This window comes from Asparagus officinalis, chromosome 3 (genome assembly GCF_001876935.1).
Source record: "Asparagus officinalis chromosome 3, Aspof.V1, whole genome shotgun sequence".
NCBI classification, from domain to species: Eukaryota; Viridiplantae; Streptophyta; class Magnoliopsida; order Asparagales; family Asparagaceae; genus Asparagus; species Asparagus officinalis.
The window spans coordinates 55,623,376-55,643,730 of record NC_033796.1 but is presented as its reverse complement, the minus strand read 5'-3'; the positions used below and the strand labels follow the sequence as shown (position 1 = coordinate 55,643,730).

At 33.6% G+C, this 20,355-nt stretch overlaps 1 long non-coding RNA gene across 1 annotated transcript; it reads right to left on the bottom strand.

Annotated features, from left to right (window-relative positions):
- Positions 9,071–9,373, bottom strand: LOC109832295. Its single transcript, XR_002244687.1, has 3 exons — positions 9,361–9,373; positions 9,177–9,269; positions 9,071–9,085 (listed from the first exon to the last, which is right to left on the bottom strand). It is a non-coding gene; the product is annotated as an uncharacterized LOC109832295 (long non-coding RNA).

Below are 20,355 nucleotides of genomic sequence, written 5' to 3'. Positions count from 1 at the left end.
TTTGGGAGTTGATGTGTTTTAATCATAGGTTAGAAATCAAGGAACCAATTTTAACATAAGCTATAGCTTTTTTTGGTCAATGAAAGTTAATTTTATTCATCAACCATCGAAGAATGTAAGCACATCAATCTCTCCAGTAAAAACTGTCTGGAAAAACCAAACTAATTACACTTAAAATCTCTAAAAAAACACTTCAAATATGCTTCAGAGAATTATCATTCAAAATTTTTGTGAAGACAGTAATCTTGATTGCTCGGAAAAGGGTGGATGGTTCACGAGCTTTTCCTTGGAAAATTCTAAAATTCCTCTCTTGCCACAAAAGGTAAACTGTAACAGCAAGGACCAATCTTTTGAGCAACATAAGCTATAGCTGCCAGATATCGAACTCATTACACTTTCTTATCCTATCTGATGTGGGACTATACTCACATATTAGTAATTTGTGAGTATAGTACTTGTTAGGTCTCATGTTATGAAACTATATCTTCTAATCTTATTTTGATGATCACAAACAATTCCTAACAATGTGTGTTGAGTGTTTGCATTTATTTTGTTAGGTAATCTACACAAATATCCAAGTTGGAGGTTGGACAAATGGAGGTTGGCAGAATATCGGTATGAAGCCATTATACATCAAGTCATATTCAAGATCAAAATTCATCCGCAACCAAGTCAAGCATATTGAAGATCTATCAATCTTGGGTAAATTAGTTTAGAGTTTATACTTTGTGTGTTAATATCTTAAGCTCAATATTATACACACACAAATTTAATAGTTTATGTGTTTTATCCATAAAAGTTTTTACAAACAAATAGATATATAATACTTATTTGTTTTCTATGTGGATATGTTATTTTGGTTTAGCTATATAGATATGAAGAAATATATATCTTTATTTTCACATTTATATGCTTCATATTCTATTGAATTTGCAAAATATTATGTTTATGGATTGAAGACTTACTTACACTATTTTCATATCTTGTATAAGTCTATAAATCCACTCTAAAGTGTTTCAAAGTTTTGTTTAAGTCATTTTGGCAAAATCAAGTTTTCAACATGTTCATACTTATGTGATTTTACAAAATGATGAGATTTCACATTTGGGAGGTGCTTTTTAAAAACCAGTTTTTATAGCATGTATATTATCATGTCTACAATCATTTCCCAAAGTTTTATAACTTTAAGAATTTGTTTGCTATTTTTAAAGGCAGTTTGAAAATCAGGTTTCTGCTTTAAACAGGCTGTATACTTGTTATCAGTTGATTGATCAGTCGACTGATGAAATTAGTCGACTGATGAAAGTGCCTACAGCTGCCAAGTGTTTCTGTTTTGTTTTGGTCGACTGACCAGTTGACTGATGATCTATCAGTCGACTGATAAATGTCATCAGTCGACTGATAAGCTGCCGATTGCTTTCAACGGTCAGCTCATCAGTCGACTGATGAAACCCGTTAGTCGACTGATGGCCTGTAACGATTATTTTTTCAGTTTCTATTTTTTTTTTATCATTTTGCTGGATTTCACTTGGGTTTTGAGCTTTGTTTCTTCATCCTATATATACCCTATACCATTTCACTTCTGAACTATGAAGAGAAGTTTTAAAACAAGTTTAAAAAGAGTTTTAGTTTGTTTTAAATGTTTGTTTATAAAATTAGTTTTGTCATGATTATTTTAAAAGAAGAGGAGATTAATTTTAGTTTAGGCTTTCAATCATCCTATCCCTCTCTCTCTTGTGATTAGATTAGTGTTTCTAAACTCATATCTCTAGCTTGTTTATGCTTCAATTGTTATATTCATATTTGCTAGATTTAATTGAGTTTATATTTGATTTTTCTCATTGCTTGCACACACAACCATTGAGCTTAACTATTTTCACATATTGTGTAATTTGGGGTTGTGGTGAGTGTAACCTTGAGAGTAAGCTTATATTGAGTTCTCACCTATTGTAGAGAACATTTTATTATATTGTGCATAATTATGAGTTACACGTTGTATCACACTTGTACACCGAGATGAGTATGTGGTGAGAGACGGGGTTGTCCCAAGAGGAGTGGAGTCGGTTGTAATGCCTAGAGGTAGGTCATAATTCCGAGCACTTGAGAGAAATACGGGCTAAAGACCAACACTTAGAGGGTGTAGAGTGTGATTGTAATTATGTGTATTATAAAGTTTTCGGTGAACTAGAAAACTAAATTGTGAGGTGTAAACGTTGTTCGAGTGAGCGTAGAAAACCCGGTTGTGATAGTGGATTCTCCCCGGGAGTGGGAAGCTGAGACATAGGACGGAAGGTCCGAACTCCGTGATCATATCTTATGTTTGTGTTTGTCTTTGCGCACTATCACTTGTTTATTTACTCTTGTTCATATATCCTTTCATATATCAAATTGAATATCAATATTGTTAGGATACATTTGTTAAATAGTTTTAATCGGTATTATTATCTAATAAGATTAGCAATAACCCTATTCACCCCCTCTCTAGGGTACTTTTAATTGGTATCAGAGCTTGGTGCTCTTTGATTTGAGGTCTAATCACCTTGAGTTAAAGATCCCTTATTCTTATTATTGTTGCTAATCTTGTTTTGATATTATTTGTTTCTTGCTTGCACATATCATGGACATGCAGTTGCTAATCTTGTTTTGATATTATTTGTTTCTTGCTTGCACATATCATGGACATGCACGGTGCACCTAGTCTTGGTTATGATATCATGGACATGCACGGTGCACCTAGTCTTGGTTATGCTATTAACATTGCTCCTAGAATCAGTAATTTTCCCTATAAACAATGGTGTGCTAGATTTAACCTTTTTGCTAGATCTACTAATATCGACATATGGGAAATTATTGAATGCACTTATATTGTACCCACTACGAAGAAATCCAAGTGGAGTAGTAATGATAATAGATTGTTTGCTATGAACAATTCCTTGTTTAGATTTATAATTGATGCCTTTAGCTTATCTTTTGCTAACAAACTTGTTTCTTTTGATAGTGCTTATACATTATAAAAATTAATAGAAGCACATTAAGGGGACCTGGAGGCAATCCGACAATATTTGGAGGATTCAGCTTCAAGTTCAAAAGGAGCATCATCTTCATGTACACGACCACTAGGCGATAGCCCTAGTGAGGTATGCGAGTCCGATAACAATGATGATTTTACATTTGATGAACTCGCACATGAATATGAAAAATTATTGCATGAACATAAAAAGCTACAACATAATTTTAAAAGTTTAAAAAGCAAGCATGTTGATTTGAAATCCACTCATGAAGCTTTAACTATTAAGTTTGATATCATTGCTAATGAAAATGTTAATCTTAAAGAAAGCAATGGAAAATTAAAATTAGAAAATGCTAGTTTGCTTCATAAAAAATGTGATACCATATTAGAAGTTGAGAACATTAGAAAGGAGTTTAATTCATTTAAAAATGATCATGTATGTTCCACTTCTAATAATAATGCACATATTTAAAATAATGAGTTAAATCAAATAAATAAAAGTATATCATCCTTAGATTCAACATTAAAAACTTGCATTGTTAATAACAACAAGCTTATGGACTTGTGTGCAAAGTCCCATGAAAATATTCCTAAGAAACCTATTCACTATGCACACATGTATAACAAAACTTACAAGTGTTCCATTTGCGGCCGAAAATACCATATTGATAAGTTTTGTTATGATGCATAAAAACCCATCATGCCTAAATATATTGATCCTTGTGCATCCCATCAAGCTTCTCCATCTCATACACATGTACACACACATACCGATAATCATAAATATGCTCATGTGTATAAGTGTGAATTTTGTGGTCGTTTTGGTCACTTGACCAAGTTTTGTTTCGATTTGAGAAGAACTTCCCATTTGCAAAACAATTTTAAGGATAAACCTATTTTTGCAAATGAGTCACTTGCACAACTAGTTGGTCAACACAAATCTTTTCAACCTTTTTATTGCACCTATTGCAATCGAAAAGGACATTTATATGAGTATTGTTTTGACCGTGTCTGTGCACCATATGCGTCCAAATGGGTTCATAACCTAAGGGCCTTGAGCTTTAATGATAGGGGTCATGTACCTAGTCTCTTCGGTACCAAGAGTAATTGGGTACCAAAACATGTTTAATCTTTAGGAACAAACTCTTTAGCTTTTTAGTTTTTTTATGTTCTTAAAGATGATTTCTATTTAAGTTTTATATACAAAAATGAAAACAATTTGATACTTGGCATTTGATTTGAAAAGTTATCATTCATATTTTTTTTTTATGATTCTCTTTCATAGATTTTCATGTTTTTATCCTTTATAAATTGATACAAATTTTATCAAGATGATTTTTCTATGCTAAAACATCATTTTTGTTAGTACACCTTGTTATCAGTTTTTAAGTTTGAATAATGTGTTTGTGTTTATAGGATCATTATAAAACACTCTTGATGATATTTATGTGGTTGAGCTTCTGGATCATCTAGTTATGGTTTATAATGTATTTCTTATATGGTTTGATCAAGTTTTACAAAGAATACTTCTTCTATTGATCAAACACTTTTTGGATATATATACTCTGTTTTAAATTTGCATATGAGAAGGTTATATTTTAGCTACCCCCGGATTTATTAATCTTACACTTCATATCATGTTCACCGAGCATTCATATGGGTTGAAACAAGTTTTTCTTGTTTTTGTCGAAATTAAGCATATTGATCTTTCATGTATTTATCCAAAGCATACTAATTTTTAATCTTTATGGATAAAACTTATAATTGATCTTTCATGTATTTATCCAAAGCATACTAATTTTTAATCTTTATGGATAAAACTTATAAATATTTTAACAAGTATTCTTTATTTATCCAAAGCATACTAATTTTTAATCTTTATGGATAAAACTTATAAATATTTTAACAAGTATTCTTTATTTTCATGTATTGAGACATTATTCTCATAATAATGTATTTACATATGTTCTCAATCAATCATAACTTATGGTTTGATAACTTATGAATTTTCCTTTGAATTTATTGACAAATCATTTGATTCTTGATTTTTTTTAAAAAAACTTTGATTTTCATTTTTGGGATTTTTTGTTTTCATTTGTTTTTGATATATATCCTATGGATATATATATCTTTGTGTTAGACCCTTGTGACACTTTGTATTAATGATACACATATGAGGAACAAGACTCCTATCAACTAGTTGATGTCCACCAAAGTTTCTAGCCACATATTTATTAATATAAAATACCTTTTTATATAATATAAGGATCCCTAGGTAATATGAGTGGTTAAAAACTTTGGTGGATATACTATTCCCTATCCACTTAAGTTGACACAAGTTTTCACCCACATATGAGTGTTCACTTGGTCTTGTATGTGAGTGGTGTTTAGCATACTTTTGTCTATGCTTGCTCACATTTGTTTGCCAAGTTTATAATTGCATATTTTTTATATGGCTTTTTGATAGAGGGAGCATTCCCCATATTTTTTTTATACTCACCTATGCTTTATGATAGGGGGAGCTTTCGCTCTCTTATTATTTTGTTTCCCCGTTTTTTATGTTGCCAAAGGGGGAGAAACAAGTAGATTGTGAGTATGTTTTAAGAGTATTGTGCTTTATTGTATATTTTATATACTCTTTGTGTAGATTGTTTGTCATCATCAAAAATGGGGAGATTGTTAGGTCTCATGTTATGAGCCTATATCTTCTAATCTTGTTTTGATAATCACAAACAATTCCTAACAATGTGTGTCGAGTGTTTGCATTTGTTTTGTTAGGTAATCTACACAAATATCCAAGTTGGAGGTTGGATGGTTTGAGCCTTCACGATCACATCAAATGGAGGTTGGCAGAATATCAGTATGAAGCTATTATACATCAAGTCATATTCAAGATCAAGCTTCATCCGCAACCAAGTCAAGCATATTGAAGATCTATCAATCTTGGGTAAATTAGTTTAGAGTTTATACTTTGTGTGTTAATATCTTAAGCTCAATATTATACACACACAAATTTAATGGTTTATGTGTTTTATCTATAAAAGTTTTTGCAAATAAATAGATATATAATACTTATTTGTTTTCTATGTGGATATGTTGTTTTGGTTTAGCTATATAGATATAAAGAAATATATATCTTCATTTTCACATTTATATGCTTCATATTCTATTGAATTTGCAAAATATTATGTTTATGGATTGAAGACTTACTTACACTATTTTCATATCTTGTATAAGTCTATAAATCCACTCTAAAGTGTTTCAAAGTTTTGTTTAAGTCATTTTGGTAAAATCAAGTTTTCAACATGTTCATACTTATGTGATTTTACAAAATGATGAGAATTCACATTTGGGAGATGATTTTTAAAAACCAGTTTTTATAGCATGTGTATTATCATGTCTACAATCATTTTCCAAAGTTTTATAATTTTTAGAATTTGTTTGCTATTTTTAAAGGCAGTTTGAAAATCAGGTTTCTGCTTTAAATATGTTGTATACTTGTTATCAGTTGACTGATTAGTCGACTGATGAAATCAGTCGACCGATCAGTCGACTAATAAAAGTGCTTGCAGCTGCCAAATGTTTCTGTTTTATTTTGATTGACTGACCAGTCGACTGATAATCTATCAGTCGACTGATAAAGGTCATCAGTCGACTGATAAGCTACCGATTGCTTGCAACGGTCAGCTCATCAGTCGACTGATGAAACTCGTCAGTCGACTGATGACCTGTAATGGTTATTTTTCTAGTTTTTTTTTTTTTTTTGTTATTTTGCTGGATTTCACTTGGGTTTTGAGCTTTGTTTCTTCATCCTATATATACCATATACCATTTCACTTCTGAACTATGAAGAGAAGTTTTAAAACAAATTTAAAAGGAGTTTTAGTTTGTTTTAAGTGTTTGTTTACAAAATTAGTTTTGTGAAGATTATTTTACAATAAGAGGAGATCAATTTCAGTTTGGGATTTCAATCATCCTATCCCTCTCTCTTGTGATTAGAGAAGTGTTTCTAAACTCATATCTCTAACTTGTTTATGCTTCAATTGTTATATTCATATTTGCTAGATTTAATTGAGTTTATATTTGATTTTTCTCATATATTCATATTTGCTAGATTTAATTGAGTTTATATTTGATTTTTCTCATTGCTTGCACACACAACCATTGAGCTTAAATTTGATTTTTCTCATTGCTTGCACACACAACCATTGAGCTTAACTATTTTCACATATTGTGTAATTTGGAATTGTGGTGAGTGTAACCTTGAGTGTGAGCTTATATTGAGTTCTTACCTATTGTAGATAACATTTTATTGTATTATTCTTAATTGTGAGTTACACGTTGTATCACACTTGTACATCGAGAAGAGTGTGTGGTAAGAGACGGGGTTATCCCAAGAGGAGTGGCGTCGGTTGTAATGCCTAGAGGTAGGTCGTAATTCCGAGCACTTGAGGGAAACACGGGCTAGAGACAAATACTTAGAGGGTGTAGAGTGTGATTGCAATTGTGTGTGTTGTAAAGTTTTTAGTGAACTAGAAAACCGAATTGTGAGGTGTAAACGTTGTTCGAGTGAGCATAGAAAACCCGGTTGTGATAGTGGATTTCTCCCCGGGAGTGAGGAGCGGAGACGTAGGACGAAAGGTCCGAACTCCGTGATCATATCTTGTGTTTGTGTTTGTCTTTGCGTACTATCACTTGTTTATTTACTCTTGTTCATATATCCTTGCATATATCAAATTGAATATCAATATTTTTAGGATATCACTACAACAGAAAAGCTAATCCGTGAGGAACAAGTTTGTCGTTAAAAGTCGAGATTTCCTCGCCATAGTGTGTTGGCGAGGAAAAAACTTTGATCACCATTTCCTCGCGGTAAAGTTGGTCAAGAAAAGTTTCTACGAGGAATATTATAATTTCTCGCGAAATTATTTTTACGATGAATATATTCTTTTCTCGTTATTACTCTTTAGCCTCGATATTTTTCCTCACCTAATCTCATATCTTTTTCATCGCTAAACTACAATTTCCTCGCCAATGATACGTGAATAATATTTAATTTATATATAATAAAAATTATAAAAAAATTATTTTCGTCGTCGTAAGTATCTTTCAGCGAGGAAATCGTTCCTCACCAAAGATAAATCTTTAACGAGGAAATTAATTTTCTTTATTATATGTATCTTTTTTTCGTGGAAACAATTCCTCAGTAAAGAGACTCAAATACGAGGAAATTTAAATTTATCGTTGTAGATTGTACCCCATATTCCTCGCCAAAGAAATTCAATTACGAGGAAATTTACATTTGTCGATATAGATTATATGGTCTATAGCGAGGAAAATTACTTTTGCCGCTATAGGTTGTATCACTATAACAAGAAAATATGTTTTTGTCGACGTAAGCAATATACTCTATAACGAGGAAATATTCTTTTGACGACGTAAGTAGTATACTTATAATGAGAAAATTTTATTTCATCAATAATAATGTTATTACGAGAAAAACGCTCAAAATATAAACACTTGTCATCAATTGTCATCACAGTACATCAAAACAATTAAAATAAATAAAACAAGCAAGTTTTTACCATAAGTAACAATGCTAGTCTAAAGCAATAAGAAATGCAACATGATCAAAGAAACATTTCTCCAAGTTTAAGTTCACTAAGAATACTAAGTTGATGGATGTTGCTTGAAAAAATTAGCCATAAACTCCTCAAAATTTTTGGCTTGCTCCTCCAATCTTTGGATTACCTCATTTTGCGCATCGATCTTTTGTTGTTGAGTTCCTACAGTTGTTGGGTCTCTTGAAGTTGTTCTTGCAACTCTTTATTCTTTTCAGACATTTCACTCATCGAATAACGAGAGAAGCTTAATGGTGGTGGTCTAATCAATATAATCCTCTTTAGAACAGTAATATCAGTTTCACATATATTCTTAAAATATTATAAAAGCATGCATCATTGACACGTTACTTACCCATTTTTCCTTTGCTCCCAAGTCCCATCCTTTTTTTGTGCTTCTATACTCTGTTTCAAAACGATCAATTGCACCTTGCATCTGTCCAGCCTGTGTTGCCTATTGCATTAAGACATATTTTATTTTTCAACATATATATATGTACACAATTAAGTTACAAATTTATAAGCAAAACTAAAAAGTGTCTTACAATTTGCTCTTGGTGTGACATAAATGATTTTGACCCAGCTTTGTGGTGATATGTCAACTTTGACCTATTAAGAACATTCTTCTCTGAGCGAATCTAAAATTATTAAGACATACAGTTAGAAAGAAGTAAATGAAAAAAAGAAAAAATGTAATGTGTGAAGAAAAATAAAAAATATATATTGTACCTTAAACTTTTCAACTGTAAGTATAACATATGTAGTAGAAGTTCTACTACTTAATGTTGTTGTTGATTAAGCTTTGTAGTATCACGAGCATGTTATTGAAACTAAAAATTGTTAGCACATTAATGTGCATAAGTATAACATATGTCAATTACCAGATGAAATTTTGAAGACAAGTGAAGATGGTTATCTGCGCCTCTGTCGACCAACACCCACCGCACCAGATGTTACCAAAATCACATCCAATCCTCGAGAATTCAGTTCTTTGACCTGCAAATTAATCATCTCATCTTTACAACACGAACTTCCAAACTTCTGAGAAGAACTTGCGAACAACTTAGCACTAAAGAATGAACTGCTGCTAATGAAAGCTCAACCTTACCTGCTCGCAAAGAGATCCTAACCTCCCAAGAGCCAACCTTCCATCAATTCTAGTCACAACAGCAGTCCCTACCTGTAAAAATAAACAAACGGAAACACCTAGATTTAGTGCATTTCTACAACTATAGTTAATGGCATGATTTCACTGGTTACAAAGATCCAATCTTGACTCCAATCCCAATCGAGGAAGCTAACTTCAATCAAAAGACGGATTTCTTAAAGAATTTGGGTCTCAAACAGTATGAGCAGCTATAGACCAAAGCAAACAATGTGAGATTCACTACTTAAACATCAATTTTTGAATCGGCCAAGCTAACAGCAGAGGCACTCTTCCCTTCAAACTTCTTCGTAAACTTCATCACACTCGCCATTCCTTTACGAGCAGAAGCCTTTCGCTCTACTCTTCGGTTCAACAACTTCCTATCCAAAGGCCAATACGCATAAGGATCAAGCTTATCCTTCTTCTTAACATCACCACTCGACTTTTAATTAGTATACTCATTGCCAGTACAAACCGACACTGATTTTTCTTTTGAACGAAAAGGGGTGACGATATGTGCGGGAGAGAAGGCATATCCTCTTTTCAGCAAAAGACAGGAATTCTACTGAAATCCACTACCATCATGCAGGAAACTTTAAGAATTTGTATGTTTTTCTCTTAATTTAATTTAAAATGTGAACAATATAATATAAAAACATGCTTAGAAAGATTACAAAGAATGTAATTGCACTTTCACTGAGAGACAATTAATCTATCAAAACCAGACACAAGGACACATCTGTCTCTAGTTAATGCAGGCGCTACCTGGAAATACTTGTTTTAGTATGAATTGATTCTGAATCCTCATCAGATTTTGCTTTTCTTTCTTTCCGCTCTTTGATCTATCAATCGAACAACAATAAAATTAGAAAATAATTAGAACCAGCTTAGAAACATAAATGCCACAAGTCAGTTACAAGTGTTTCTACCTTTCTTATGTTTGTAAGGAGTTTCATATGCTCCTCAGGCATCACTACTCTAACAACATCTACACCGCATTTTCTCATAAGCATTTCAAGAAGTAATTTGACCTGCCAAAATGAATGAGAAGAGTGCATAAACTCTTATCATTGAAATAGCACATCTATTATAGGTAATTTTCTGCAGTCAATGAAATTATAAACATGTAACAGAATCTATGCAGCACATAAGAAATAGAGTAGCACAGTTTTAATGTACAAGAGAAGGCACAACAAGTTACATCTATAAAAGAGTTACAACTTACATCTATAAAACAACAGTAGTAATAACAATGCATAAGTCTACCACCTTACCAGTATTTTTATTAACACATTTTTACATACTACAAAGTCCAAAGAATACATGCTTTCAGTAAGTTATGTAAACAAAATTCCAACAATCAAAACATATGTTTTTCTTAAGAACCATCACCTGAAATTGTTGGGCCACAATTCAGGAGTCCTTTGTTGTGAATATACAACAAAGGATAAGTGCATCATGATGCAGATATCTGACTGCAGGTTTAGCGGAATGAAATCAGTTCATTCCAAATATTACCAACATATACAGAAACAGAGGCCAAAACAAGTTCAGAAAATACAGTACCTTAGCTTTAAAATGATTTTTAGTATTATCTTGCCATTTCAACAACCCTTCGACCATTGTCCTTAAGTGAATTTGTAGTCTCTCTGTTTGCCTGTGCCAGTACAGTAAAAAAGCAAATACAGCCAAATATACAAAAGCTTCAGCTGACTATCAAAATTTTCATATGACTTAAATTTGTTGCGCTTAAAATAGTAGAAATATACTTTGATTATTTCTCGATTTTTCCTTTGGAGGAGAAGAAATGAAGATGGAAGCAAGTTATAAGCTACACCAATGAGATCTGAGAACTCATAAACCAACCGAGCTAACCCTTTGACAGCTGCACTGATCATGTGTGGCTTTTCACCGGCCAAACCTCCAGCAACCTAGGTTTGAAGAGAAAGATCAAAAGGCAAATAACTACATTTTAATCACATCACCCAAATGGTGTCCACAACCTGAAGCATCAAGCAAACAACAATGCAAATAAACATGCGTGTGCACACAACCCACAAACCCACACATTTGTGCGCGCATGCACATACATCGATGAAAACACCATTTCTAGGGCCTAGGGGCATAACACCATTTTTTTCTAGGATCTAGAGGTACCAAAATTAAAAATATGCACTCTGAATAATTTATAATACCATTTTAAAAAACTCAAATAGGTTTTCCTTTTTCCCATCCTGGTATGCCCAATCTCAACAAGCAAATCATAAGCCATGTTTCTTGTTTTTCTATTAACCTGCAAACAATTTCAAATGCATTACTAAGGATGTAGAAAGCTGAAATACAATTATAGCAGTTTTAGCTCAATCTTCTATTCTTATGATCTGCTAAAACCCCGCTTTGCCAACTGAATTTACAAGTTGTAGTTACAAGGGTGACGCTGAAGCCTAGATGACAAGCGACTCCTAGGGTTATCGATGTAACTACAATCAGTAACTACAGGTTACTCATATAGATATGCAAACTCCAGGTGTAATTACACCATACCTCAAGGTACAAAACTATAGAGAGAGAGAGAGAGAGAGAGAGAGAAACGACACCAACTTTGATGACGATACGCTTGACGCCCTTGACGAAGGCCCGAGTGGGGTCCACTGCCGCCATGAGAGGCCTCTGGTGCTAAGCTTTTCCGAGCCAAGTGCTAAGCTTTATTCTGAAGACAAATGCTGGAGTTGGAGTTGGGGGGACTGAGCATGGATGATGTAGAACCCTAAGACCCAACGGCGGAGCCCGACGAGATCGAAGCGGATGAAGACGACGGGGAGGCGGCGGTGGGAGCGGAGGAGGAGGAAGAAGATGGCCGAGGGATTTGAGAGATTGGGGTTTGAGAAGAGGGATTTCAGATGAGGGTCAGATGAGGAATTTGAGGGGATGGGATAAGGGGCGCGGATTTTAGATTTTGGGGGAATGTTTTTTGGGGGGTGGGGGGAAGCAAAGAACGGATTTTAGATTTTGGGGGAAATTTTGGGGGAAGCGGAAAAGAACGGAAAAATAGAAATGTTTTATTTTAAAAAAATAATAATAATAATTAAATCACTCAAATGAGTTAAACCTTTTGGCCTAAACATCCCAAACGGTTAAGCCTATTTAGGGGTTGCGTTTGGGATCTCTTAACAGCCCAAACAGTTTCAATCGTTTGGGTTTTGTTATCCCAAACGGTTATAAATTAAACCCAAACGGGTTTAACCGTTTGGGCTGTTTTTACTTGTCCAAACGGTTCTAATAACCGTTTGGACTGTCCTATTTTTGTACTAGTGCTATGTCAAACTGGAATAAGAGATTTCATTGCACGTTTGGTTTAATCTATTTTCAGAAGTCAATATTATCTATTAACATAATCTAATTTTAGAAGTCTGAAATAAATGTATATTCAAAAATCGCAAATTGTTTAAATCTTATTAAATTTGTGAGCAATCATTTATCATTGGGATCCTTTGAACCTAAATAAATATTAATTGGTTGTTAATCTTCATGTGAATTGTGCAAAAACCTACAAAAAGGAACCATCAACCAGACAAACCAAATCCTTATTTCTATCCATACTGGAGCTTTTACCTCGTGCTGGACATTTATTCAAAAAAAATCTAAATTGGCCCACAATTGTTAACTTGTATATGGACATTTGTGAGGTCATTGATATTAGAGGCCCGCTCTTTTTTTTTGAGTACCCACCTATTTTTTACCCAAATTCCCACCAAAATTTTCGCCAATGAATAATGAGGATATTATTATTTCCTCGTTGATTGGTTTTTTAACAAGGAAATGATTTCTCGCAAAACAAAATCTTTTAGCGAGGAAGCCTTAAATTTGTCGCCATTGAATTTGGAGGGTTTTGCATATTTTTTTCGCCAAACTAATAACGAGAAAACTATTATTTTCTCGCTAATTGATTATTTTAACAATGAAATGGTTCCTTGTAAAACAAAAAAAAATAGTGAGAAAACCTTCAATTTGTCGTCAATGAAACTAAGTGAAATAAACAAACACCATGAAGCAAGATTACCTTTGAAATTGTTCAGTGTCTATAAATTGTTGAATAATTTCCTTGCTAATAGGTTTTTTACGACAAAACGGTTCCTCGTAAAACAAAAACTTTTAGCGAGGAAGCCTTAAATTTGTTGCTATTGAAATTAGCGGGTTTTGTACAATTTTCCGTCAAACTAATAATGAGAAAACTATTATTTCCTCGCTAATTGGTTTTTTTAACAAGAAAACAGTCCCTCGTAAAACAAAAATTTTAGCGAGGAAACCTTTAATTTGTCGTCAATGAATTTGGCTGGTGTTGCAAATTTTTTCGCCAAATTAATAGTGAGAAAACTATAATTTCCTCGCTAATAGGTTCTTTTTTACGACAAAACGGTTCCTCGTAAAACAAAAACTTTTAGAGAGGAAGTCTTAAATTTGTTGCTATTGAAATTGGCGGGTTTTGAATATTTTTCCACCAAACTAATAATGAGAAAACTATTATTTCCTCGCTAATTGGTTTTTTTAACAAGGAAATAGTCCCTCGTAAAACAAAAATTTTAGCGAGGAAACCTTTAATTTGTCGTCAATGAATTTGGTTGGTGTTGCAAATTTTTTCGCCAAATTAATAGTGAGGAAACTATAATTTCCTCGCTAATAGGTTCTTTTTAACGAGGAAACGGTTCCTCGTAAAAATAAAAACTTTTAGTGAGGAAGCCTTAAATTTGTCACCGTAGAAATTGACGGGGGTTTTTTCCCGCCAAACTAATAATGAGGAAACTATTATTTCCTCGCTAATTGATTCTTTTGATGAGGAAACGGTTCCTCACAGATTATGGATCTTCAGCGAGGAAATCATACTTTGTCGTTGTTACATTTGGCGGGTTTTTCTCTATTTTTTGCTAAAAGAACAGCGATGAAATGATTATTTCCTCGTTAAATGTGCATTTCATGATGAAAAAGTTCATCTCCAAAATCTCATATTTCCTCGCCAATAAAATAACTAGTTAGGAGACCAAATCATGATCATCTTTAGTGAGGAACTAAAATTTTCATCGTAGAAGATGGTCTACTGTGAGGAAAATATATTCCTCGTAGAAGACCTACTGATATTTACAGAGGAAATAATATTTTCCTCGTCGAAAGTGATATTTGTTGAGGAAAATAATTTTCTCGCAAAAACGTTGGTCGCTAAATGACATGTCTGTTGTAGTGTATATTTGTTAAATAATTTTAATCGGCATTAATATCTAATAAGATTAGCAATAACCCTATTCACCCCCTTCCCTCCTCTAGGGTACTTTCAGTACTCTTCTGATTGACTTTTAACAAAGGCTATCTAGGAATCAAGAAATCAATTTTAAGCTGTAAGCTATGACTACTAGGTGTTAAACTCATTACTCTTATCTGATCTGACGTGGGACTACACTCACATATTTAATAATTCGTGAGTATAGTACTTTCCTCTAATGGGCTTTAAACAAAGATGAGGAACCAACGAACAAATTTTAACCCATAATGTATAGTTACTAGGTAGTAAACTCATTACACTTTTTTATCCTATCTGATGTGAAACTATACTCACATATTAGTAATTTGTGACTATAGTACTCTCCTAATGGACTTTAAACAGAGGCTAGTAACCAAGAACTAATTTTATACCATAAGGTATAGCTGCCATACTCATATATTATTAATTTATGAGTATAGTCCTCTCCTCTGGTGGGCTTTAAGCAGAGGTTAGGAAACAATGAACCAATTTTAACACATAACCCATAGCCCTACATCATATTAATAATTTGTGAGTATAGTACTCGCCTGATGGGCTTTAAACATAGGCTAGAACTAAGGGAACCAAGTACTCTAGCTTCTAATGGGCTTTAAACAGAGGCTAGAAACCAATAAACCAAATTTAACCCATAAGCTATCCGATGTAGGATCATGCTCACATATTAACAATTTGCGAGTATAGTACTCACCCGGCGCTCTTTCTTGTTCTTACTCTCAACTTGGATTTTTTGCGAGTATAGCACTCTCCTTATGGGCTTTAAATAGAAGCTAGAGAGTAGAAACCAATTAACCAAATTTAACCCATAAGTGAGACTATACTCACATATATTAATAATTTGTGAGTATAATGCTCTCCCGATGCTCTTTCTTATCCTTACTCTTAGCTTAGATTGTTGGAGGAGTTTTTGAGCTTTAAATAGAGACTAGGAACTAATTTTAACCCAAAAGCTATAGTTACTAGGTATTGGTCCCAACTCTAATTTTAAACTGATCACTCATTCTTGTCCTATCCAATATAGAACCATACTAATAAATATTAACATTATTACCATCTCTACATCCATTTTAATATTGTTGCATAAGTTAATGCCATGCAAGGTATCATAGTGGTTCTCAAGTACTATAGAGGTTTTAGGAATATGTACAACGATCTACGACAAAAAATAAAAATATAATATAATAATAATAATAATAATAATAATAATAATAATAATAATAATAATAATAATACGTTTCTAAAAATAAAAATGTCTCTCTAGTCACTGAAAAAGTGTTTGAATATTATATAAAGATAAAAAAGAAATATTTGTTGATTGTCATTTCTTTATTTCTTATATCACTTTTCTTTTTATCATTGATCTAATCTCATATATAAACTGAATTTTTAAAGCCATGCATAAATTTAATATTTAAATTCGATTTCTAAAACCATATGTATTTAAATATTGTACAAAAGAAATTAAAATGATGATATCATATAAGAGAAATAACAATCAACAAATATTTATTTTTGTCGTCCAACATGTGTCATATTTAAATATTTTCGTTAATTAGGTAGCTTTTTTAAAAAAAAAATTAGAAAATATTTCTCTGTTTATCATAAAGCTTGTATATACTCCTAGAACCACCATGCTAATTTGAAAATGTATCTCATGTCGCATTATCTTATCCGTTGAGATTGAAATGAATAATAAAAATGACAATTATTAGATCCTCTCCAATTAATTACCACTTAATTAGAGATCGGATCAAGATGTGGATCCAGATCTGGATCCATGGTCTATATATATACAACAATAGAAATCTTTCTGGCGGTCTTTGTCTTCAACAATATTATATACAACCGCAAGTGTAGCAAGTTTAACGTGACAAACGCGCCTTTAGGAGGTCTATCGATCCACAATTAACCTTATAATAAATAAACAGTCAATGGATGATCGAGCAACCTAGAACACAAACTCTTCTAACATTTTCATGTAATGATGTAAAGCAAAATACCATATCTTGTCATACAAAACATACGAAGTTGCTATAATTAGCTCCTTTCAGATTCTACACGGCACCATGGCGATTAATGCGGTCCAGGAGATCGACCTGGCCCTCGGAGAGCCCGTTGCCGGAGATTGTTGGAGCATCGGTGGCCCCCGTGCCTCGCTGGTTGTCAGCGACGGAGAGGTGGCCTTGAGTTCCGTAGGCATTTTGTTTGTAATCCTCGAGGTTTGAGTATTGAACATAAGGGCTACTCTCTGAAGGCAGCTCCTTCTCGCTCACAATCGCTTCCTCTCTCTTGTGTTGTGGTTGTTGCTCCTTGCTTGTCGACATTTTTGTTTTGTTGGGAAATATCATGGAGAGAGGGCTTGATGGTTTAAATAAGATGAGAGAGGAGAGGAGAATGGGTTAATGGTTGCCATGTTTAGGATTTCAATCCTCGGCCTCTCATCTGTGTTTTGTGATCGAATATTCTTAGGCTACATATCCGAAAATCCCGCTTAATTACTTGTACCAGTATAAGATATATAATCTCCCATAATTAACTCCTAAAATATTAAAAAACCATCATTGAGTTGGGGGTTATCGAAAAACACCTCTTTAAGTAAGATTTCATCAGAAAACTCTCTACCGAACTAAATATAAAAAAAAAACAGTAATTTTCACATGGGTGAGTAAAATTACGCAGGGGGAGATTTTGCTAGTAAAAATTTTGATCAACGCTGTTAGGAGGTCTTCTGATAAAATCTTAAAGTTAGAAGGGCTTTTTTCTGATAACACCTGACTTATATATAGGTGTTTTGTGATATTTCAAAAGTTATGGGAGGTTATTTGATAATCATCCAAAGTCAAAGGGGGTTTTTGGTTATTTTGCCAAATTGCTATTATGGGTTGTTTGGCAACTCACATGGATAAGGGCTTAAAATAAAAAACTTGTACAAATTCGGACTCCCCACAAAAAGGAGGCCCTATGCTGTTTTTGGATCACCACCACCTTGATTTAATCCTAACCAGATTAATGACTTAACTAGATTAGTGTGAAGTTGTCAAACACACTCTATGGTCGTCCGTTTATTTAGTGGAGGGTTTGACCAGCTAGTACGTTAAACATTTCATTTGGGATAATACTTCCCTTAATCTCTCAGGACCTCAGATTTATTTTGTTCACATAGCTAGATACTTCGAATCCAAACATGAAGTAAGACACCGCTTGTAAAAAAAATTGTGACTTAGATAACCTAAAATTTCACTGCCGATCAATTTTAGTACCCCAAAATTAGTGTTGATTCAATCATACAATTGCGTGTAGTGCATAAAAATTTTATCTTTGTAGATGATTCTTATGATGGATACTACGTACATGTAAATGAATGCAGCTAGGTATTGGGAAATATTGCTTGGACTTCATGCATGTGATCGGGCCCGGACCTGTTCCAGGCCTGGGTCCGGGCTAAGTTGGTGAAGTCCGACCCGGTCTGGTTTTTAATTATATATGTATGTATGTATGTATGTATGTATGTATGTATATATACATATATGTACATATATATATGTATATATATATATATATACATATATATATGTATGTATATATGTATATATATACACATATATATATACATATATATGTATATATATATAAATAGAGAAAAACTTATGCCAACTTAAATGGACGTCCACTAAGTTTCTTGGTCATTGATAATCACTTGATTGAGCAACATTGTGGATGATCTGATTCGTTGAACTTGATCTATATGTTCTAAAACCCCAACACACCAAATTTAGGGTGAACTCGTCGTGGTTTGACCCTCCGTCGAGCCATGTAAAAAGTTCTATTCATTCAAAACCGTTAAAATTGATACGTCCACTAAGTTTCTTATCCATTGATGATTACTTGATTGAGCTACATTGTAGATGATCCGCTCCGTTGAAATCGATCTACATATTCTAAAATTCCAACACACCAAATTTGGGGTGAACCCGTCGTGGTTTGACCCTTCATCCAATTGTATCAATTTTAATGGTTTCGAATGAATAGAACTTTTTACATGGCTCGATGGAGGGTCAAACCACGACGGGTTCACCTCAAATTTGGTGTGTTGGGGTTTTAGAATATGTAGATCAAGTTTAACAGAGCGGATCATCCATAATATAGCTCAATCAAGTGATCATCAATGACTAAGAAACTTAGTGGACGTCCACATATATATATATATATATGGCCATTAATGTATATTTATGTATATTTACATATAATATATAGTTATTATTGATGTATGAAATCACACAGTCAAGTAAGGGATTGATTGAGTTGAAGGAGGTTCTCTAACTCTCCGAATGTCTGGTTCTTGAGTAAGTTGTTCTTCCCTGCACAAGTAACAAATCGTTAGAGGGGGGATCTGATTCCCTAGTTTTTCCTCTGATGATCAAGTTTGTGATTTGCTTGAGTGGAGAAGAAGAATGAATTGTAGTAGTTCATAAGCTTAGAGAGTAGTAGTAAAAGCTTACCCTTCAATTGAAAATAGTACCCCTTTTTATAGTAGAGGAAGGAGGGTAGATGGGTAATTTGTTTGAGTGGGGGATGATGGCCACGTCAGCCTCAACTTTACAAGTGTCAGCCAACGAATGGAGAAGATGTCACTTCGGTGTTTAATGCAAAGTGATGGTGGGTATTGTAGGACCCTAAGGTCGCTATGAAAGAACCCTAGGGGGGGTGAATAGGGTTTGTGCTAATCTAATCCGATTTTATACCAATTTAAAACTTACTAATAAATATCCTAGCAAATATGATATGTAACAAGATAACTATGCAAGGATATGAAACTAACACAAGGGTGAAACAAGATATAAACAATATAGTGGATGAAATAAACAATGAGAGTGGCAATAAAGATGTTCACAAAAATAAGTGCGCCAAGCCAAACTCAAACAAGCAATATGATCACGGAGTTCGGACCTTCCGTCCTACGTCTTCGCTCCCCACTCCCGGGGAGAAATCCACTATCACACCGGGTTTTCAATGATCACCCGAAAATGTTTACACCATACAATATCGGTTTTCAACGTTCACCGATCAACATTCATAATCATAATGTAACTATACTAACTACCATCTCAAGTGTTGGTCCTCACGTATCGACTCCCTCAAGTGCTCGGAATTATCACCTGTCCTCACGTATCGACTCCCTCAAGTGCTCGGAATTATCACCTCTCACTAGGCCACCGACGCCATTCCTCTCGGTATCGACTCCGTCATCACCACACACTCCTCTTGGTGT